The sequence below is a fragment of the Pelophylax lessonae genome (genome assembly GCF_965119305.1).
Source record: "Pelophylax lessonae genome assembly, chromosome: 1".
NCBI lineage: Eukaryota > Metazoa > Chordata > Amphibia > Anura > Ranidae > Pelophylax > Pelophylax lessonae.
In genome coordinates this window covers 403,375,209-403,399,759 of record NC_138768.1, presented here as the reverse complement: position 1 = coordinate 403,399,759, position 24,551 = coordinate 403,375,209, and positions in this window count along the sequence as shown.

Here is a 24,551-nt window from a genome sequence, read left to right as displayed (position 1 = left end):
GCCAAGTTTTTCCCAATTGTATTACCTTCCACATATTTTTCTCTTGCCACCCTATTGAAATCCTGTCTAATTTCCTGTTCTAGTAGGTCTTTTAATTCCTCTTTCTTCCTCTCTAATAGGGGGATCAGTTCTTCCTTATTTGTTTTTTTTTTTATGTTTTTGTTCCAGATCATATACCTCTCTCATCAGTCTATCTTTATTTTTAGTTCTTTCTCTCTTCCTTTGTGCTCCTTTTGAGATTAGAATAACCCGCATATAGGCTTTTTGTGCTTCCCATATGATATTTTTAGGTGTCTCCTCTATATCATTATTTTGGAAATAAAATTCCAATTCTTTCTCAATTTCCTTTCCCCGTTTTTTATCCTTAATTAGTTCTTCATTAATTTTCCATGTAATCATTTTAGGTTGTTCTTTACCCAATTTCATTTTTAATATAATGGGGGAGTGATCTGACCAGATCCTAATCCCAGCCTTCTGATACTTTTTCGATCCATCGATGTTCTAACAGGAAATAATCAATTCTTGAGTATGTTCCATGTATATTTGAATAACCGGTATAGTCCCTTTCTTTTGGGTGGAGAATTCTCCATATATCCGCCAATTGATTTTGATTTAACTTTTTCTTAATCTCTTTATCTGATGGTTCGAGAACCTTTGGTACCGCAATGTATTATCCATTTTTGGATCCAGGCTCAGGTTGAGGTCCCCCGCCAGAATCACCCCTCCTTTTTTTAAATGTATTAGTTTCCCCAATTTCTTCCCCAGGAAGGCCACCTGTCCTTCATTAGGGCTATATAGGTTTACTAATGTAACTTCCTCCTCATTTAGCTTTCCCTGCAAAAAAAGGAATCTTCCCTCCGGGTCTACCAGCCTATCCTCTAAGATAAATCTCACTCCTCAAGCGAGTCCAATTGCCACTCCGCTAGATTTTTTCTTAAGTGAGTCTGCATAATACCATGTAGGATGGTTTTGTGAGTATAGCCTAATATTGGAAGCATGCGTAATATGGGTCTCCTGTAGGAATATTACATCTGCCTTCAGATATTTAATTTCTCCCATAATTCTTTGTCTCATAACAGGTAAATTCATTCCTCGTACATTATAAGACATAAAATTTACTTCTTCCATCTTTTTGTCTTAATTTTCCTATTTTCCCTTATTTTAATTTTACACATTATCTTTTCCCCTTTATCACTTCTAGAGTTAATAGGCTGGTTTCCCCCGGAGGTCTAGCTCCTCACTAGCAGATATGGGTTTTTTCTTTTTATATGAGCGAGATATTCTTTTTCTATTGTTTTTCCCCTTTTTTCCCCCCCTCCCCCCTCCCTCCCCTCCTCTCCCCCCCAGCCCCATCCCTCAGCATGTTGGGAACCTAGCTATCTCCCTTCCCTTGGCTAGGATAGTAGATTTTCCTCCTCCCCATTTCCATTGACATTTCCCCAGGGTTGAGCTCTGCCTTTGCTCGCCTATCCCCTCCATCTTCCCAATTCCTGGGTCGATGGTTAGTACCCACTAATGCCTACATGGAACCATCCTTTTTAATCACTCTCTAATTTTACTCTCATTTTTTCCTCCCTACCCGTCAGCCGCCTCCCACCCCCCCACTCGATTCTCGATACTTCCCCAACCCCGCCCAGTCCTCAGTTTTTTGTTTTCTTTGGGATCGGGTTTTTCTTATTCTTCCCCTGTTCCTGGTCCTCTTCATCTGTTTCCTCCTCCGAGTTCTCCGAATTCTCCTGGTTTGTCCACCCAGGTATATTCATTATTGGTATATTTAGAGTATCACAGAATGCCTGGACATCTTCTGGGAATTTTAACAGTATAGTCCTCCCATCTTTCCATAGCCCTAGACCCGCGGGGTGGCTCCAGAAGTATTGTATATTTTGTTTCTTTAAGACTTCCACTACCGGTTTTAAGATGCGTTTTCTGTTTATAGTTTCCTGAGCAAGATCTGGAAACACCTGTAGTTATGCTCCCTCAAATCTCAATGTAGGTCTCTCTCTCATTTTTTCCCAAATTTGGGCTTTAACCTCGTACTTGTTGAATCTTGCTATGACATCTCTTGTTTTCTCTTTCGGTATATTTGCTGGTTCTCGTATTCTGTGAGCTCATTCGAATTCTATTTTTTCTGTGATTGCTTTACCCAGGAGCGGGTTGAATACACTCTCCAACATTCCTTCTATATTTTCATCTTTACCCTTCTCTGGTAGGCCTCTGATCCGTAAGTTATTTCTTCTATTTCTATTCTCTTGATCCTCTATTTTATATAACATATTTCTCTGTTCTAATTTTATTTTCTTCATTTGATCTTTTAGCTTTTTCAACTTTTTCCCATGCGTGTCGATCCTCGTCTCCGTTTCCTCTACTCTAATCAGGATATGTCCTAGATCTCCATAGAGGTTGGCCATTTCAGTTTTGATTGATCTTTCCAGATTAGTAAACATTTCCACCATCTCCGATTTTGAAGGTGGAGGGTCCTTTATTCTGGATTCCACCTCTTTTCTTATTTCACTATCTCCCAGTGTTTGTGCATTCTCCAGGGATGCATCCAGACTCTCCTCTCCACTTGCCCCTGCAGATTTTTGTCCTTTAGTCTTTTTGCTTCCCTCTGTATTTTGTTTTGGTCTTACAGCTGGTTGTTTTTCCAGCGCCGGGTTTTGACCTTTCCCTTCCGGGGTCATATACATTTTAAAGGAACCTGGACTAGCTGTGACCTTTGCAGGTTTCCCTGTCCCCTCTTTTGTCTGTTTAGTCTTCATTTTATACTGGGGTTCCTTTTTATTTTGTTACTCCAACTGATATATTCGGGGGGACCTATTTTTTTAAATTAAGTCCTGCTCCAATTAGATCAATTTCCAAGCAAAACTAAGTCTAGCGCCTCTTGTAGGGGGGGGGGGGGGGGCTCGTATGGTTCCCCCAAGACTTTCTAAAATTGTTTATTTATTTTTATTTCCCACTCCCTTCCCAGGGTAGGTCAAGCAAACAATTTAAACACTTTAGGCACTATGAATTAAAGAGTTAACTGTGCTAACCTCTGGTAGTGGGTGTTGGTCAACCCCACTATTAAATGTGCTATATCAAATGATATGTGCTTAGTGTACATATATGCTGTGTGCAAAAAATATATCAAAAATCCTAAAAGCAACAATATAGTGATACATTTATCTAAATGGGTATATGGATATCACCCATGAAGTGCATAACGTGCTGGAATAAAAATAAGTATAATCTCAATAGGATGGTATATATAATTATTATACGTGATAAATACTAAATACTTACTGTAAAACAACAATATTAAAGTGTACCCCTCAATCTAGTGGAAAATAACATCCATAAAGTGCATAATTAATATAAAACCTTATTACAATAGATTATAATGTGTGCAAATAGAACGTTAGGAAAAAAACTATATGTGCTTAGTGTACATACATGCTGTGTGCAAAAAATATATCAAAAATCCTAAAAGCAACAATATTGTGATACATTTATCTAAATGGGTATATGGATATCACCCATGAAGTGCATAACGTGCTGAAATAAAAATAAGTATAATCTCAATAAGATGGTATATATAATTATTATACATGATAAATACTAAATACTTACTGTAAAACAACAATATTAAAGTGTACCCCTCAATCTAGTGGAAAATAACATCCATAAAGTGCATAATTAATATAAAACCTTATTACAATAGATTATAATGTGTGCAAATAGAACGTTAGGAAAAAAACAGAGGTTGGCACCAATGGTTTATATATAGTTCATAATATGCTATACTATAGTTATTTGAACTTGCAGCTTACCAATTTGTACACCTATCCTAGAGGCACGAGTGATTACATATACATATTACTTTAGGCACTAAGAGGCAGATGAAAGATGACCAAGGGATACTTCAGCATCACCCCCTTTTTAGAGGGATGGAAAAAGCAGGAACAAGCAGCAACAAGCAAGGCAGACAGGAAAAGCATGTGCGACTAAGCTCCCAGATACTCCTTTTAAATTCAGTCCGGTAATTACCCAGAAGTGAGTTTCCTCCGGTTGGATTACAATAAGTCCACTAAAATAGTGAAGCCTTAGTCCTCAGAGGTTTACTCAATCAATTCCACTCACAGTCCTTTCCCCTGTAGGGTCTGGTCACCAGTGTTGGGGTAGTTACTCAAAAATTTTAACTAGTTACTAGTTACTTCTGTAAATTGTAACGAGATTACTTTACTAGTTACTGCATTTGAAAAGTAACTTTACTACTTATTACTTTACTTTCCTCTTTCTTAATTGACTGTGTAGAAGAAGATACATGACACTCTTTCTGCATAGAGTTTATTGTATAAACACAGGCTTTGGGAAACATGAGAACAAAACCTGAAAAAACAGAATAAAACAAAGTGCAACAAAAAGTCATAAACTTCATCTCTCTCTATTCTTCGAAATAACGATTTTATCGCACGGCTTGGGTAACGCAGGAAAGCGCGTTCCTATAGCCTAGTAAAGTAGTGTAGTTACTTCCTATAGCATAGTAAAGTAGTGTAGTTACCAATATTAGTATTGTAACTAGTTACATTACTTAGTTACCAAAAAAAGTAATGTAGTTACTGTAATAAGTTACTTTGTAACTAGTTATCCCCAACACTGCTGGTCACATAGTTCACACTAGGACATTTCAGCCCCGAGTCTGCTGCTACAGATTATTGCCAAACACAGTCTATCGAGTAGCACTAGACATAGGGTCCCCAACAGAGTGCTCAAATCTGTAAGAGCTTACGAAATCACAGTCCAATAAGGGGGAACTTAAAGAAGAGATAAGACAAAAAGGGGGGGGTTACACCCTCTCACCGCTTCCTTACGTTTTTTTGGGCTCGCTACCGCTCCGTTATTGCCTCATGCAGAACTAGGCATCCCGACCGCTCCAGCCGTCCGCTCCGTCTCACTTCCCAGGCCGCCTACATGCTCCGGGCTCTAGGCTCTAGACTCTCTTAGCAGGCTGAGCCTCCGCCCCCTCTGTCTCCGGGGCTCGGTTTCAGCTTCAGTACACGATCCCCATCGCTCCTAATCGGTAGCGATGATCTGACGTCCAGCCCTGTGGATGGTTTTTCCTGGGAGGGGGGGATCAAGGAGATCAAGTGAGGGGTTCCCAGGGTGGCTGGGTTAGCCGCTCATGAGGCTGGAGGGATGAGAGATCTCAGCATCTCTCTTCGGATGGTTTACCACGAGGCTTCAGTGCGTACACTGAACTTGCGCCATTGGCAGGCTCCTCCCCTCCCCCATAGTATTTCAAATATCTATAAAATTCTAAATGTAGGAGAGAAGCAGACAGTACCCCCATTCGTAGAAAAATGGGAAAAGGAATTGGGTGCTTGAAGTGAGGGATTCCAATGGGAAAAAAGCTTAAAATTAGTACACAACTCCACGATATATATGAGTACGGCAGAAATGAACTACAAAATCATCTCCAGATGGTACAATACCCCAGACAAAGTGGGGAGATACCAACTGGAGAGCTCAAAATATTGTTGGAGGGGGTGTCAAGTAATGGGTACAATAGCACACATTTGGTGGGATTGCCCAAAAATTAAAAAATATTGGAAGGAAGTGCTATCCTTAATCAAAAAAATCACCAATATAGATATTAATGAAGACCCCTGGGTATGCTTATTCCATGGGACAAAAACGTAGACAAAACAATATAAAAAAACATTGATTCCCCATTTGTTAAATTCAGCAAAAAGTTTAATCCCCCTAAACTGGAAAAAAAGGAACATCCATCATATAAAGAATGGCTACAATGGGTGGAAAAAACGAGAAAGTTAGAATTTTTAAGAGCGTGGGGAGAAGAGCAATACGAGAGCAGGGTAGAGATATGGGAGATATGGCAAAATTTTAAAGAAACAAGGGATTATTTGTTGATTTAAGAAAGGGGGGGTATGGGGAGAAAGGGGGGGGGAGAAAGATTGGGCTATTATTGGACTAAAGTGTTGTTTCTTTTCTGTTTAAAAAAAAAATAAAATAACAATGAAAAGGTAATGAAAGGGTATATTCAAATTTTGTATGTTGAAAACCTTTAATAAAGAAATATAAAAAAAAACGCAATTGCACTTGCATAAAATAAATGGGTTAAAAGTGAAATGTATTCAAATAACGCCTCAGCATGTTCCCATACACCAGCTGCTCATCAATGACTGATCGCGCTTGACATGTTTTCTCCCTCCCACTGGGTGTCTTCAGAAGCTGAATTGGTCAGTGATAGGTCTATATTATATATGCAAACTAAGACACCTCCCACTACTCTCAGTACACCTCCTTCTCCACCTACGAGAATGAATATGCTGCTAGGTCACTTCCCGTGTAAACCGGAAGTTGCGCCTACACGCTCCAGATCCTTCGATCAGATCACTTCCTGTCTAAACAGGAAGTTTGGTATACTTTCTCCATTTTGGTGCACTTTCTCTATTTTGGTACACCCATCAATATTATACTTTCTCCAACTTGGTACACCCCTCGATACTGTTTGTACTGGATGCTCAACCAAGCATCCATAATAGTGCTCCCAGTACACGCAGAAAGCGCCAATACTACTTTTGAATTGAAACAAGGATGTTAGACTATCATAGGTACCAGTCAATATTGTGCATCATATCAAACTCCATTTAAAAATAAAACCTGTAACCATTGTATCATTACTCATTTGTCCTAGGATTACCATAGCTTCTCCTCCCCCTGACTATATTTTAACCGGACTATGAAGAAATTAAAAATATTTGAAATATATATATATATAGAAAATATGTATAAGAATATATATATAAAATTTTAAAAGAATTTCTGTAAATATATATATATATATATATATATATATATATATATATATATATATATATATATACAGTAAAACCTTGGTTTGAGAGTAACTTGGTTTAAGAGCGCTTTGCAAGACAAGCAAAATTTTCAAATAAATTTTGACTTGGTTTACAAGCGATGTCTTGATATACAAGTAGCCTCAAGTCACAGCTGAGTAGAAAAGAGAAGAGAGGCACCTCTAAGTGTAGCAATATGGTTAAATTTAATGAAGGTACAAACTTTAGCAACTCAGATGGTTGATGATTAAAAGAGGCACATCTAAGTATGCAGGCATCCAGGCTAAAGCTGTCCACATAGACCGTCCTCCACACCACCATCTACGTCATCCCTTCCATGCTGCCCCTCGCTTTCAGATCGCTTTACTGCAGGGTGGTCTTCCCGGTCAGGATTACAGACTGGCAGTCGGCGGTGCAGAAGATAGTCAATGTGGACAGCTTTACCCCGGATGCCTGCATACTAAGATGTGCCTGTTTTATTCATCAACCATGTGAGTTGCTAAATGTTGTACCTTCATTAAATGGAACCATATTGCTACACTTAGAGGCGCCTCTCTTCTCTTTCATACTCTGTAGCTCCTGCTGGATTTTGCTTCTAATCCCCTTGTGGAAGCGGCTATTTGTGGATGGACATTTTATGGTTATATAGCCTCTCGCAATGCTATAATCTTTTTATATGGACTATAAACTGAAGGACTTATAAATAAATGGTTGTGGAACGAATCATCTGAGTTTCCATGATTTCTTATGGGGAAATTTGCTTTGATATAAGAGTGCTTTGGATTACAAGCATGTTTCCGGAACGAATTATGCTCGCAATCCAAGGTTTTACTGTATATATATATATATATATATATATATATTCGACCCATACCTATCATCTCAAATTGAAACCCTGTAAAATTCAAATGTAAACAAGGCAAATCCATACTAAGCAGACATGCTTGACTAGACTGTTAACCTATCTTTTATTGATCGCCAACCTAATATTTATTGATAAAACAGTTAATATCTAACTCTACATTGAGCCCCAGAGGTGTGGATGTACGTAAACAATGTAGCTTAATTTATCTTATTTAATCTCATTCTGTAACACAGCTCTCCTTATATGTCTGTCTCTCCAATGTCTTTCTATTTTGTCAATACCACAAAAGGTCATTTTAGGATCTCTGTTGTGATATTTTCTAAAATGTTCCGATAAGCTGTGATACTTGAAACCTTTTATAATATTGTTAGCATGTTCTTCTAATCTGACTTTGAGTTCCCTAGTGGCTCTGCCTACGTATTGCAGGCCACATTCGCATTCTAAAAGATATGTAATGTGTACTGCTGCATGTAATAAAGCGATTAATTGTAAATATCTCTCCTGTGGTATTAGACTTGAACTGTGTAGTCTTTTTTTGTAGTGTTTGTATGCAATGATATCTCCTCTGGTCTGTGTCTCCCATGTTTGAATGTTTTATGTGGATGATTTGTGGAATTCTGCCACTGTGACCATTGCTGTTGATCTATTGGAGGATAAAGAGAGGTGGTGAATTATTAGAGCTGGCATTTCCTGGAGGTTTATAATACAAACACATTCAGACCTTCTTATATAATACAAGGGGTCAATTTAGTCTGGTGAGCGAGCACACTTTAAGGGGCACTCCAAAGCACATATATTGGCCATCAGAGAGGTTGAAGACCTGGCACTTCATAATCACCATTGTTGATGCTGATTTGGCACTTTAATACATATATTGGACACTTTTTTGGACTTTGCACCTTCAAGCAGTTATGTTTTTATAGTTTTGATTCAAAACCAATATAGATTTTTCATTGCTGCACTTTATTAGCATATATGTGATTTATTAATTTATTGTGGCACTATTGCACTTTAATTACTATTTGTTTGCACATTGATTTTTTTAAGAGTTTAGCACTTTCAGATAGGGTAGCTCAACCTCTTCTGAATCTTAGTTACATCTATGTACAGTATTTCATTTTTCTCAGAAACGTCTTCCAGGACAGCCCATGAGACCTTAGGGCTCCTCCCCCAGGGACAGGAAACACGTTCCAAAATTTAAATAAAAGGCGGTCCCTTAGTCCTCACCTTCAGTATTTAGTGTTTCCTCCGGACAGGGGGTAACATGTTCCTGGAACTGAAGCTCCCGGTCTCCTGGACTGTCCATGGAAAGACTTGGAAAGAATGCATCTCCTCTGCCCATAGCGGTACCCCTTAAGTGCCGCAATAGGGGCTGACCGCTGTCTCCTGTTCTCTTGGCCACACCGGCAGGACCGCAGATGTTGTCTGGTGGAACGCTGGGGAGTCCGCTCCGTTTCTGGTGGGGCCCTTGGAGCAGCAGTTGCTGTGTACCCGTGACCCGCCGACTTCGGAGAAATTTGAAGTTGGTGCCAAAACGGAGGGGGCGGAACTCAGGCGCGTCCGCTCTGGCCGCAACAGGAAGTGACAGTGTTTTGCTTCTGGCGCAGTGACGACATCCGCGGGCACCAGGAAACCCTCGTTCCAGTTTCCGGAGGCGCGAACAGAGAAGACAAATGGGCGACCGATGTTAGGTGAAACAGCAGTTGCTGGGACCACCATACAGAGCGATGGATCCCACAGCAGTAACCGCGCAGTCAGTAGAAGCCGGCTCTGGCATCGGCACCTCACAGGTAAGCAATGGGGATTGTCTTTGGCCCTGTCTGCATATACCTGTCGGGGTTTCCTTACTCCTTTTCCCTTCCCTTTATGTTTAAATTGGTTGGCAAAAAGGAGGCACTATTTCTTTACCTTACACAAATGTGGGGATAATTTGGGAAGTTTTGAACTAATTATGTTTTTCTCTTTTATAGCCCCCAAAAAGAAATGTGCAATTTGCGGAGCCAAACTAGATTCCACTTGGAGCAAAACAGCGTGCCGCACATGTATAGATAATCTTGTTAAAGATGTTCCTACTGTATCCACAAAAGAATGTTGACCTTTTAGTTAAATCTCTACATCTGTTTCTAAAGAATCAGAGTCCCCTCATTTTTCAGTTAGGAATCTGGATCAGGGGAGGAACCCGGGGAAAAGGAATCCTGTGAGGTTCCAGATTAAATATTTTCATTTTATTTTTTTCCCTTGAAAATGTGAATGGATTGCTTAAAGCAGTATATGTTATACTAGAAATGAAAGAGGAGGAGATGCAAGCATAATCTTGTATACAATCCATAAGAAAAATGCTAGAGTTTTTCCCTGTACACAACTCCTTGCTAGAGACAAGGGTGTGTGTGATTACCAATCACGGGCAATCAAGCTGCCAGGGGAAAAACCTGAAGGTGGAGGGGAATGAGTGCTGATTACACCAAATCTCCCCCACCACCCTGAACAGACAACTCAGGGTGTGTGTGTGATTTCCAATCACTGGCAATCGATCAATTAGCATGATCCTATGCAAACAACTCAGCTCTTTGCTAAAGTACAAATCCTGAAAGGAAACCTTTTTTTAAGCAGTTTCTTTCTTTTGATGACAGCAAAGAATTTTGGATAAAAATCCAAAATAGATTGTCAGTGAGGTTTATTCTTACCTGTTTCTCCTTATGGAAAAACAGAATATCCTCATAGAGCATGGGTGGTAGCTCAGAGGGTAAGAGCTCTGACTGGTCTGCTGGAGACCTAAGTTCAAATCCCTCTGAGGGAAGCCATGTGTGTCCTGGTTCTGTGCAGTACTTGAACCTCCTGCAGGAGGCTCATATGACAAATTCCTAACCCATGCTAACACCCTGTGGGTTCACAGTTGTGTGTCATTTTTTAATGAATGGAAGAGGATGAGTACGGATTACACCGATCTCCCCCACCACCCTGAACAGGTGTGGGTAATCCGGTTACCAATCACTGGCTATCAATCTCTTAGCAGTGAGGTTTTTTTGGCTGACTCATCCGCTGAGGCAGTTAGAATGACAGCCAGAACCTCAGCTTTGGCAGGAGAGGTTTCTGGCTCAAGTCATGGTCTGGTGACTGTACTTCCAATCTGTGCCTCTGTGGTCTCCCCTTGACAGGGTAACAATCTCTTCGGCCCTGGGCCAAAAGGAAGCTCTGGAACACACTGCTGACAAACAGCAGAGGACATGGGAAGTTCAGCCCCTTTTTCTGCACCTAGTGTCCACTGGGCACAGGCTGGAATTCAATTTTCAGCCTCCAGAAAAATACCAGGTTGCCCACGGATCCAGCCAAAGCCGCCGCCCTAATGCCTCGTGCGCACATGTCGAGTGTCGGCCGAACGATCGGCCGTCTTTTGTCCAGGGCTGTCGTGTCTGTTGAAAACTGCAAAAGACTGCACACGAATTTTGTCGGCCAACAACAACAACAGCCGACTGCAGAAGTGATGTCGTGATGGTTAACTTTTCTTGTCTTTTTTCTTTTCTGAGCATGCCCAGTCTTGTAATCTGCTGATTGTCGGCCGAATTCTGTACTGACTGGCGAACAATCGGCCGTTCTGGTGTCGGCATACAAAAATTTTAATGCTTGCACATCAGATTCTTTTCGGCCGAAAGTGCGCTGTCGGCTGTCGGAAGCATCATACTAACAAGCCGAAGGTCGGCCGATCGGTTGACAGTCTGCGCGCGTGTGCGGGGCTTAGGTCTCCAGTTTGGAGACTTACTAGATCAGAGGATACTAATACCTGATCCAAAGGGGGAACAAGACAGAGGGTTTTTACTCCCATTCCGGGGGCTGGATCATCAACAAACAAAAATCCTGCCTAAAACACCCTCCCAGAGGGTGACTTATCTCAGGTACGAGATCTCCTCTCTGGATCAAAAGATTTTTCTCCCACAGCCCAAGGTATTGAAGATGCATCAGATGGTGGCCTCTTTACAACCCAACCAATGGGTCTCTCCTATTGACATAACAAGGGTCATAGGCCTGATGACCTCCTGTTTTTTTCCAGCTGTCCTTGGGGCACGGTGCCAGCAACGTCCCCTCCAGAGGTTCTTCTTAAAGAACTGGGACGGACGGACGGCCAAATTCCTTAGAATAGAAGGTAAAGGTGCCCACCAAGGTAAAAAGAACCCTATGGTGGTGGAGATCTTCCCTTCATCTAGCAAAAGATTTAGACTGGGTCATTCCAGTATCACAGAGAATAACCACAGACGCAAGCTCTTCCGGAGGGGGAGCATATCTCCAAAGCAGATGGGCTCAAGGGAATTGGTCCCCACCCCATTGCAGATAAAAACCTTGCCGAATCAGAAAGAACTCATGGCAGTACTAAAGGCCTTGGAGTTCTTTTGGATGGTCATAAAAGGAAGTCATCTGCAGATTTGATCCAACAACTACGGTGGCATACCTCAACAAACAGGGAAGTCCACGAAGTTAAAGACTACAGTCCATAGCCCAGAAAATAATTTTTCTGGGCCGAGCTGAATCTTGCCTCCATTTCAGTTATTCATCTGAAAGAGATGCAGAATGGTCTAGCAGACCATCTCAGCCACCACCAGGTATATCAGGACAATTGGTCCCTCAACCTAGGGGAATTTGCAAACATTGCAGCCAGGTGGGGCCTTCCAGAAGTGGACCTATTTGCAACTCAGACGAACAGCAAAACAGAAATACTTTTCCCTAAACCAATGGGATCAGTCCTTAGGGGTTGATGCCTTTGCAAACCCCTGGATGTTCAGTCTCTGCTATGCCTTCCCTCCAGTCAGGTTAATCCCAGGGGTCCTCTGGAAGTTCATCCAGGAGGACACAGATCTGATTCTGATAGCGCCCTTTTGGCCCAAAAGACCATGGTTCACACGCCTTCAAGCCCTAAACCTCCGGGCCTCCCATAGTCTTGCCCCGGAGACGGGACCTGTTGACGCAGGGTCCGGTAACCCATCCATACGTCAGATCCCTGAACCTAACAGCTTGGTATCTGAAGAGCAGATACTAAGCTCCCAAGGATTCTCAGACAAGGTAATCATAACCTTGATCAATTGTCATAAACCTATGACAAGAAATATATATTCCAAAATATGGAGACAGTTTCACTTTTGGATGGCTGAAAATCACGGGCCATTTCCAGATGTACCATCTATTTTGGAATTTTTTTCAGCAGGGCATCATGCCCGGACAAAGCCGACAGTGGTAAAAACTTATCCAGCTTGGAATTTACCTTTGATCCTTCAGGCTTTAGTAACAATCCCTTTTGGAATCCTTGAAGGACTTATCTGAAAAACTACTCACTCTAAAAACCTTAATTCTAGTTGCAGTAACGTCAGCCAGAAGAGTTAGTGACTTACAGGCCCTCTCAATAAGAGAGCCTTGTCTTATGTTTTTTTTTTTGAAGATGGAATTGTGTTAGAACCGACCCAGGTTTTTTACCCAAGGTAGCTACCTCTGTCCATAGGACACAGGATATTGTATTACCTACCTTTTTGTAGTTCTCCAAGTAATGAAAAGGAGAAGAATTTTCGTTTTTTGGGATGTCAGAAGAGCTCTTTTGGCATACCTGGAGGTGACTAAAACTTTCAGGAGGTGTGAAACTTTTATTTGTGCTTTTTTCCTGATTCATATAGGGGATAAAAAGCTTCTAAAGCCACCTTAGCTAGGTGGATAAAGCAGGCTATTACGGAAGCCTATAGAATAAAGAATGTGGCTCCACCTTTCATCAATACACATTCTACAAGAGCCTTGTCCACGTCTTGGGCCGAAAGGGCCGGTGCCTCACCAGACCAAATCTGTAAGGCAGCTACCTGGTCTCACTTTTCGACCTTTGTTAGACATTATCGCCTGGACCTCCTCTCTTCTCAGGAACAGGCATTTGGTCGAAAGGTGCTCCAGGCAGTAGTCCCTCCCTAGACTGGTAAGTTTCTTGCTCATCGTCTCATGGGCTGTCCTGGAAAACGTTTCTGAGAAAAGCTGAGTTATACTTACTGGTAACTCCTTTTCTAGTAGTCTTCCAGGACAGCCGGATTCCCACCCGGTTGTATCTTGTATTATGTATAAATGTATGATATGTGTCTATATATCTATATGTATGTTTTACAGGATGTCCTACGGTTCTCATAGAATACTGAAGGTGATGACTAAGGGACCGCCTTTTATTTAAATTTTGGAATGTGTTTCCTGTCCCTGGGGGAGGAGCCCTAAGGTCTCATGGGCTGTCCTGGAAGACTACTAGAAAAGGAGTTACTAGTAAGTATAACTCAGCTTTTTTGATCAGCAGCTGGGTAATTTAATATTATTTTTAGTTGTGTTTTGGTGGTGTAGAGTGGGTATTCTTTGTATTATTTAGCAAGCCTGAGAAATAATTGGCTTCTCCCTAACAGGAAAATCATTCAGACAAGCAGTGAAAACTCCCACCCATCCCCTTGTCTCTTAGTTTAGATTGCGTTTCCTACCGACAAGTAAGATAGCCATTGGGTTAGAAGGTCTCCCTCTGAGATCCGTGAGGCTGTGTCAGTTGAACCTTTTTCGCAGTAACTCAGCGGGTTCCCCCTTTACTTCTGGGACCTCAACTCTTCTCTAAAGCGTCCAAGGCCCGAGGCATCCCTGGCTAGTCAGCCCTGTCCTCTCTGTCCTCCTAGGTGATTGAGGCTGGGGTCCCTGGGGGGCTGTGTGTTTGTGCAGCCTAGCTGAACTTAGTTGCTCTGTAGGCAAAGAGAACTGGCAGGCAAACTGGTGGCTGCAGCTAGGCAGTGCTCTGGACTGCGTGTGAAGTGACTTCCTGGTGGGCGGCTCATGCGCCAAAGCCAGGGGTGCGCTCAAGTTCCCAGTTTGAGCTTATCCAGCTATCGGGGCAGAAGTGAAGGAACCTTAGTCTTGCACAGCAAATGCACTCCTGGCTGGGAGTGGTTTTGGAAGCCCCACACTTTTTCTTTTTTCATGTGTCATATCTGGTTGGCAGTGATAAGGGGCCAGAGAGCAGACCTTGGGCACAACAGGGCACTGTTAAAAGTTACAATGGATGCCAGTTCCTGGGAGAGAAGCACCCACCTTTGGGAGCTGCAAGCATAGGGAACATGGTCCTCCACTCTCAACCGGAACTATCAACAGCCATGGAGGCATTACAGGCTTTCAACCATACCATTCAGGGTTTCAACCATGCCATTCAGGGTCAGGAGGTTTAGATTTTTGCCAACAACACTATAACAGTATTTTACTTAAATCGCCAAGGGGGCACCAGTTCTCACAAGTTCTTACAGTTGGCTCAGGAGTTTGTAAACTGGGCAGGAGCCAGTATCCTCTCTCTACCTCAGAAACCCATGTAAAAGGATTTTCAAATCTACTGGCAGACTTCCTAAGCCAAAGCCTATTCGCCACAGCAAATGGGAATTACTCCAAAAGATTTTTGGACAGATAGTAGACTGATCGGGTCTACCAGAAATAGACTTGTTTGCTGACAGGACAAACAAGAAAGTAAAACACTTTATTTTTCTTATCCAAGAGAGAGAGAGAGTCCTGAGGTATCAAGGTCCTGGCTCAGGACTGGAATTTGGAAGTAGTACATGCATTTCCTCCCCTAGCCTTAATTCCTCGAATTATACAGAAATTAAGTCAGTCAGTACTGCAAACTGATTCTCGTTCCTCCATGGTGGTCTTCAGTTCAACCCCTTTACCACCTATTATGTACCTGGTGACGACTGGAATGTTATGAAGGCCTCTCTTGCACCTCCTGCCCAACACTACTGAAGGTGGAGAAAGAGAGTATTAGGGCATAGAGTGGCATGAGTGCTGGAGTAGCTGGCTGGCTTATTTGGTGGGTGAAGCTGGGATCACAGTCCTCAGGACAGGATACTGAAGCACCTGGCACCAGAGCAGGAGATGGTAGCAGAGCCGGTATGCTGGCAGTGACCAGTGGCAACTGGGCAACAAGGGACCAAGTCAGCAGGCAGAGCAAGTCCAGGAAGCAGGCCAAGTTCCTGTAAGATTCTGGTACCTTCGGTACCCTTATAGGTCATTTTCTTCTTTATATTGCGTCCCACCTTTTCAGCTAGGTGGAACGCATATACCTTTAAGCCGCATGACGTCATCACTAAGCGCCGCTCTGAGCGGCTATTTCAATCGCCGGCTTCTCTCTCACAAATTGTTCGTTCAAACCGCATGGTATACAGCCTTGTCTTACGCTGCCGGAGCCTCCAGCTATTGCCATACCTGGATAGACCGGAACCTCGTATTGATCCCGTATCTCGCTACCCGATCATTCACTCATTACCGGACCCTTCAGCTTACTAATCTAACTAGTGATAAGTACCCCACAGGGGATTCCTTCCTATCAAACTTACACTATCTACTTCTGCATACTAAGGACTGTTACTATCTATGCATTACTATTTCTATCATCTGCACTGTTACATAGATTGCTAGCTCTTGAGTCTACTACCATCTATATCCTTGCACTAAGTTAGCCTCTCTTGTACACTCCATCTGCTGTCCCCTACCACCTGTTATTGCACATGATTGCTAACCTATCTACCATCATCTACTACTCTCCTGAACAATACTATTGAGTACTCATCATTGCTATCACAACTCACGCCTGTCCTTTCAGCACATCACCTCTATACTATCATATACAACCTATCACTCCAGGAACATCTTATTGAGTGTTTGTATATTGTATGCTGAAGCAGGCTGGCCACAATGATGAGTCTGGAGAGTTGGACATGGTGATTCAACACATCTCTACACGACTACTGAGTGGAGATTCTGCAGCTGCAAATCCAACTCTCTAAACAAACGCTAGAGCGTTACAGTTCCGTAACACCTGGGCAGCACAGTACAGAATCAGCAGGCAAAGACAAGTCCAGTGAACATGCCAAGGTCAGAGTAATCAGATGAACAAGGTTAATGCAGGAGCGGAAGCAAAGTCCAGGGGAAAGCTAGGTCATACACAGGTAAGCAGTTTCAATGGATCAGGTCTCAGGAATACAGGTACAAGCTGAAGACCATTCAGCAATTGCTAACAGTGACAGACCAGTTTAAATAGGCCACTTAACGCCAAGTGTGCACGCTAATTGATATGCGCACATGTGTGAGTGCATGCATGACTCTCAAGCACTATGAACTCGAATAGTACATCTAACATTGCCTATTTGCCTAGAAGTGTGAGCAATGTACACGCGCACTAATATGTGCATAATCTCTTACTGATTTTCTGGTGCTGTGAATCGGGTTTACCTTTCACCACCCTTACCAGTCATACTGGACCTGTTGCTGCAGAGGCCAGTCCTTCACCCCAAACCAGAGTTCTTTTGTTTACTTGCTTTTCCTCTCAGGTTTGCTGTCTGAAGATGATTGGGGAAAATCCCAGTTAAACTTACCTGTAACAGTGTTTCTGGTAATCTTCCAGGACAGCAGGCTTACTTCCCATCCTTTGCGGGTTTGTTGTTGGTTACAAGATTTATTTCCCTCGTTCACTTGTGGTTGTAGTTTACTTTCTTTCAACTGAGGGACGAGGGGGTGGGTGGGGGTTTTTCACTGCTGGCCTGATTGTGTTTCCTGTTAGAGGATCATCTCTCAGGTTTGCTGTCCTGGAAGAGTCCCAGAAACACAATTACCAGTAGCCTAATTAGGATTCAAACACTTCACACACACTACACGTCATTCACACTGGGACTTCAATTCATCTATCACACTTCATACACTTATCATCACGCCTCATCATTTGACACTTTGAGAACGTCAAGATGCAGCTCCACCTTGATGAGACGCCATTTTGGGAAGGTGCTAAAGTAGCATACCATTTTACATAGTTTAACACTTGCTCCTTCTACAGGTGGGTAACTGTTGGGGCTCTTTCACACTATGAGTCCATCAAACAGACTCCGTTTATCTCAGCGGGGGATCAATCCGCCGATCCCCCGCTGAGCAGGAGGATGACAGCTGTTCTCCGCATGTACGGAGACACAGCTGTCAGTTCCCCATGCAACTCTATGGGGGAATCGGATGGGAATGGACCGTCGGTCCGTTCTCATCCGATCCGCTGGACGGATGGAAAATAGGGTTTCCATCCGTCCAGATTTGACGGATCAGATCGGATTGGATGTCAGCAGACATGTCTCCGCTGACATCCGATGCCCCATAGACATGCATGGGGTGACCATTCAGATCCGCCAAAAAAAAACTGACAGGCGGATTTGAACAGTCCACCTGTGTGAAAGGGGCCTTAGGCTGCATAAATAGCAGGATTTTGTCTGATAGTTAATTATACATACATAGTTATTGTGTCCACAGGTAGAAATTAATCCTTTTGTTCCTTTCATATTGCATAGCAAAACCTATTAGCGAGTGTTTCAAATAATTTTGTATTTTATGTAAGATTTTATTTATGTTCATCCATAATCAAATTATTTATTGTGAATACATGTCTAGTGAATACATATTCCATATTTAGTCTGTATTCTTATAGTTTGATCTGTGTTTTTTAAAAAGAAATTTGATTGGTAAAACTACTCATTAAAATTATCGTTCAGGTAATTCCTGATGCTAACCGTTCACACCTCTGCCTGCTACCTATATTATGGACCATGTTTCTGCCTACTACCAGGACCAATATTTTGGCTGTGCTGACAATATCTCTGCCTACTGTCTGTACTGACCCTGGACTGTATATGGACAGTAACCCTGCCTGCTGCCTGGATGATTTTTTTCACTGTTGCTGACCACATCCCTGCCTGCTGCCTGGACCAATGCTCTCCTCTGTGGACAACAGCACTCCTAAAACCACAGGTATGAAGAAAAAAGGTAATCAACACAAATTGATGTTAATCCCAAGGTGGCTGCAAAGTGCTAATGTGCAAATTCAAAAATAGTGAATAAATAATTCATTTATATGTAAATCCTGTGTAATATATATGTTCTATGATATGTGGATTGTAACAAGATCAAAAGTGCGCAAATGCCTTCAAAATGACGAATTCCTGAAATTACAATAGGAGGCTAACATCAAAAAAAAGTGCAAGTGCAATCAATCACTATCAAAATATACATAAATTAATACATAAAATCATATCCCAGAAAAGTGCATGTGCAAATCATGTCCCAAAAAAGTGCATGTGCAATGGATCACTATGTAAGAAATATTAAAATATTCCATCAAATTAATAAAATATCCTTATATGAATAAATCCATGAATAAAACATATACAATTGATAAATAGTCCATAAAAAAAAAAGTCCCAGGTGAAAGAAAGTGCAAAAAATGTGATCTGATGAAATTCAATCGATAAATAATCCTCAGTGATCACACGTGCTCCACCGTTTCCACCAACTATAACTCACCAGATGGGAGGCTGGTCAAATTATAAACCAGCGTTTGCACTTAATAAAAATTTCCCAGCATGATGGTTTGTATTTGAAACTTCATCCATAGATCTTCATAGACATGTTAACCTCACAATGTTGCCAGATGGGGATAAGAGATGGGAGGAGAAAGAATGCCAGAATAGTGTAACTCCGTACACTTCATTAATTTGTTAGAACTAGAAGAAACAATGTTACACTCAAATATTCAAGGAGGAGCGCGCGAGTTAGATGTCAGAGACCCCAGTGTCAAGCAGTCACTTGTAAATGTGAGTGTAACATTGTTTCTTCTAATAAATTAATTAAGTTTTTACGGAGTTACACTATTCTGACATTCTTTCTCCTCCCATCTCTTATCCCCATCTGGCAACATTGTCTATGAAGTTTTATGGATGAAGTTTCAAATACAAACCATCATGCTGGGAAATTTTTATTAAGTGCGAACGCTGGTTTATAATTTGACCAGCCTTCCCTCTGGTGAGTTATATTTGGTGGAAACGGTTTGAAGCACATTTGGTGTGATTTCTTCACGTCTGATCACTGAGGATTATATATCGAATATTTTTTTGTATATTACAGAATTTCTTACATAGTGATCCATTGCACATGCACTTTTTTGAGACATGATTTTATGTAATAATTGATGTATTATTTGATAGTGATTGATTGCACTTGCACTTTTTTGATGTTAGCCTCCTATTGTAATTTCAAGAATTCATCATTCCTAAGGCATTTGTGCACTTTTGATCTTGTTACAATCCCCATATCATAGCACATATGTATTACACAGGATTTACATATAAATTAATTATTTATTCACTATATTTAATTTGCACATTAGCACTTTTCAGCCACCTTGGGATTAACACAAATTTGTGCTGAATACCCTTTTCCTTCAGCAGATTAGCAGCATTTTCGTTTCCCTTGGGCCAAACAGAAACCTCTGATTACCTTGGCGCCTGATCCTTTTTATGTTAAAACCACAGGTAATCTTTTGTTTACCCTTTGCTCAGCAGAATCTATTTTGGGATGTAATTCTTGGTATATACATGCTATGTGTTAAAAATATAAAGGGCCTTCAAAAATGTGATAGGTAGTTAGGAAATGATATGTGTAATTTATGCTCCTAGAACACCTGATGGTGCTCTTTGCATGTTGGGTCTCTGTATGTGGCCAGGCTGTGTAAAAGTCTCACACATGTGGTAAGGCCATACTCAGGACAAGTGGCAAAATGTATTTTTGGGGAGTCATTTTTGCTATGTACATGCTATGTGTTAGAAATATCTTGTAAATGGACAACTTTGTAGAAAAAAATACGTTTTCATTTTTTTTCCACAGTTTCCGAAAACTTGTGGAAAAAAATGACATGTTCAAAAGACTCATTATTCCTCATAGAATATATGCTGGGGTGTTTGCTTTCCATTTCCTGGGTAATTCCATTGTCTTGGTGCTCCAGGGCCTTCAAAAGTGTGGTAGGTTGTCAGGAAATTAGATATGTAATTTATGCTCCTAGAACACCTGAAAGTGCTACGTGGATGTTGGGCCTCTATGTGGCCAGGCTGTTTAAAAGTCTCACACATGTGGTATGGCCATACTCAGGAGAAGTAACAGAATGCATTTTGGGGTGTAATTTTTGGTATGTGCATGCTATGTGTTAGAACTACCTTATAAATAGACAATGTGTTTTGGGGTGTAGTTGCAAGTATGCATATGCCGTATGAGAAAACTAACCTGTTAATATGACAGTCTTGTGGAAAAAAAAAAGAAAAAATCTTCATTTTGCGTAAAATTGTGGGAAAAAAATTACAACCTCAAAAAACTCACCATACCAAATCTTACTAAATACCTTGGAATGTCTACTTTCCAAAAAGGGGTCATTTGGGGGGTATTGTCCTGGCTTGTTAGTGTCTCAAGAAGCCCTCATTCACATTGGAGGCGGGTTTAAAGTCGTGCATTTCATTGCGAGTTCGGGGACGATTTGAAAGATATCTGGGTTCGTGTACAGATGTCTATTGAAATTGCCCCCAAAGTCGCCAAAAGTAGTGCAGGATTTACTTTTGGAAAGTAATTCCAAAAAGTCGGCGTTGCAGTGATTCGGACAGTGCACTTGCTGGCAATAGGCTGTGATTTGGCATGCAATTTGACATGTCAAATCGCCCCGATGTGAACGGGGGTGAAATGAGATAGGCTGTCAGCACATCAGGTGTGATCAATTTTCAATGACTGACACCATAGTTTGTACACTCTATAACCTTCACAAAGAACAAATAATATACACTGATTTAGGTTATTTTTATCAAAGCAATGCAGCAGTATAAATTGTGGTCAAAATTTATAAAGAAAAATTACTAATTTTCAAAATTTTTACCAAAATTGAAGAAAAATGCTTTTTTTAAAAAACATTTTCAGCCATTTTTTATTTATAAAAAAAACCCAGTTGTGATAAATACCAACAAACTAAAGCTATATTTGTGTGTAAAAAGGTCAAAGGTTTCATATGGATACAGTGTTGCATGATTGAGTAATTGTCATTCAAAGTGTAAGAGCGCTGAAAGCTGGAAATTGGTCTGGGCAGAAAGGGGGTATAAGTGCCCAGGAGGCAAGTGGTTAAAATATTCTTAGTTTAAGTATGTCTGATTTTCTTTTTTTTGCCTGGAGCAGGTAGGGGCCTAAACAAGAATTTTTTGCATATCAGCCTTTTCGTATTAATACCATCACAAAATCAACACTGTACACAATCTTGAGGTTTATATTTGTGATGTAATCTGTTCAACTGGGAGATTATACAAATGTTTAGATACACTAAGTATATACAGTGCATTTAATATTCACCACAGGATTAACTAGAACCTTCAGGGCCCCCTTGCAGGAAACCATGAAGGGCCCCCCTGACTTCGATCCTTGCCACAGATCCATGGCCTTTTACTCCCATTGCGGTCCCACAGCAGGACCCTTTCACATGTTCTGCTGCGGGACCCCTTCCTGCATAGTTGCCAACTTTCCCCAAAAAATTTCAGGGACACCTTTTTTTTTCTATGTGTTCAGCCAGCCATTGTAGTTGGAAAACGTATCTTAATTAGGGGTTGGCCATTTAAAATGGGCGTGGGTCTGCAAGAACCATCTAATGCCATACCGCTTTGCACATCTCTACACCCCCCCAGAATGCCCCGTACCCTTCAGCATGCCGCCACCACTTATTATATTGCAGCTTATTAATTCTTAGAGGCAATGACTGCATTTGTTTTCTTTTTTAGACTTTCGTTCCTTCATTTTCACCTGGTGATCTAGCTAGCAAGTCTTTTGTTTTTCAACAGGGCAAGCTGTCCTGCAGATATAGCAGTTAGGGGGTTGAGACAAACCATTTAACATTGACAGGACTGCTTACAATGGTCAGCTTTTATTTATTTAGGTAAAACCTTTATCCCAACTACTTTAAAAGTGTTAGCTGGAGTTTAGCTTAAATTTGTTAGTGCATCTAAATCTGTTTGTACATCTAACACTACCCTTCCCCCAAATAAAAAAAATATGTAACCCCACACAGCCATTCACTTGGGAGATCAGTGTGCTGCTGTTTCTCCTCCTCCAGCTCTTAAGTTTAAGGAACTAAGATTATGTGATTACATATAAATAAATAAAAAAAAAAAGAGGAAAAAGTATTTATAATGTCTTTTTATATCTGTACACAAATGTTTTGCCTTTTATTTCTATTTTAAAATGAATGTGTTTACATATATGAGGGCTTGCATATACTTTAATAATGCTGCTATCCAAAGGTAATCGCTACTTCTCCTTCTCTCCTGTTTCTGGACACCTCCCCATTTGGGCATGGAACGGCCAGGCTGCTATCCACCCCTCAAAACAGATTCTGTCGGCATACCCAAGACCTGCTTTGCTCCACACCGCTGTTGCATTCAGTAAGTGTTCCCGGTCGGGTGCCTTTCCCGGTCAGTGGCAGATGTAAACAGAATTGTGTCCGTTTACACCTGCCTACCTCCAATCTGCTAAAAAAAAACAGAAGGAGATCAATCCCCTTCCATCTGGGCTGATCAGATCGGAGGGCCCATAGAGTAGAGCAGGCTGTGTCCATTTCCACTCTGCCTGTGCATATACAGAGTGGACACAGACCTGTCATCTGCCCGCTCCGATCATTGTGGTCCACAACCGGTTACTGAGTCGCTTAAGTGGCCCTCGCTCATCAAAAGGTTGAGCACCCCTGATCTACAGTGTCCTTATTGAATGGTCTGATGTATCATTGAAATTAGAGCAGGTTAGAACATAGCCTCATGAAAACCTGGAAAATAAATACACACGACTCATACAGTATATCAAATTATAACTGTTGCCCATATTGTGTAAACTCTGTTTTTCAATATACACTAGCAGAGTATTGCTGTAATCCCATCTATTTCTTATGGTATTTACTGAAATTTAGAGTTAATTTCCACTTTCCTTGACATTGTATTCAACTTGTAAGAATCCACACAGTGGCTTCTTTATATCTAAAAGTAAGAGACATCCCTGACTCATAAGGGGATTTTTTAGAAAATTGCAGAGGCGGAAGCTTTGTGTGCATATTAATTCTAATAAATCCATACTGCCTCTCTCTCTCAAAGAGCTGCAAATACTCCCCTAGTATGAAACAAGAACATACAGAAGATTATACTGAACAGAAAGCTGGGGACAGCTGCTTCCTCTGGGGGTACCTTGCTTCCAGACTGGACTGTGTTTCCCTCCATTGGTTAGTCAATGCCAAAGCTGTGAGCCCCCGTCATTCAAAGAGGTACTGGAACATCAGGTTATATTTCAGTTGCTGTCTATGTTACTCATGTTTATGCTATAGAACTGCTTTTAGAAACAGGCAACTGATAATGAATTGAATATAAGATGGTAAGGTTTTAACTATAACTGCACAAATTACTGATACAGGTCAGTAATATTGATTTTGTGGATAAAGTTGTTATAGCCAGCCTAATTCCATTCTAATAGGGACTTGTATTGAGGAATTATGGAGGATGCAATAGCTAACCTCTCCTAAAAATACTAGTTCCCTGGCTGTCATGCCGATTCAATGGCTTTTGTGCTTTCTGAGTCACTGGCCCAGAGCTAGTATGAAAGCATAAGTAAAGGCAATACTTTTTTTGTAGTCATGGATAGAGTAGAGAGGGATTAGAACACCTTGCAGGATTTTATTGCCGTCTGTGCCCTGCTAGGAAAATTCACCCACTCTATTTCTCCTGTTTCCCCATTATCTTTAAGTGTGAAAATCCCAAATTTTGGGTTGTCACTACAGGACAGGAATAAGGGAGAAATCTTCCAATGGGGACACTATTATGGTGACTATCAGGGATTGCATCATTTTAAGGGATTTTCTCTCACTTCCTGTTTTGGCTATGGGACAGTAATTTAACCACTTTAAGACCAGAAGGATTTGCCCCCTTAATGACCAGGCC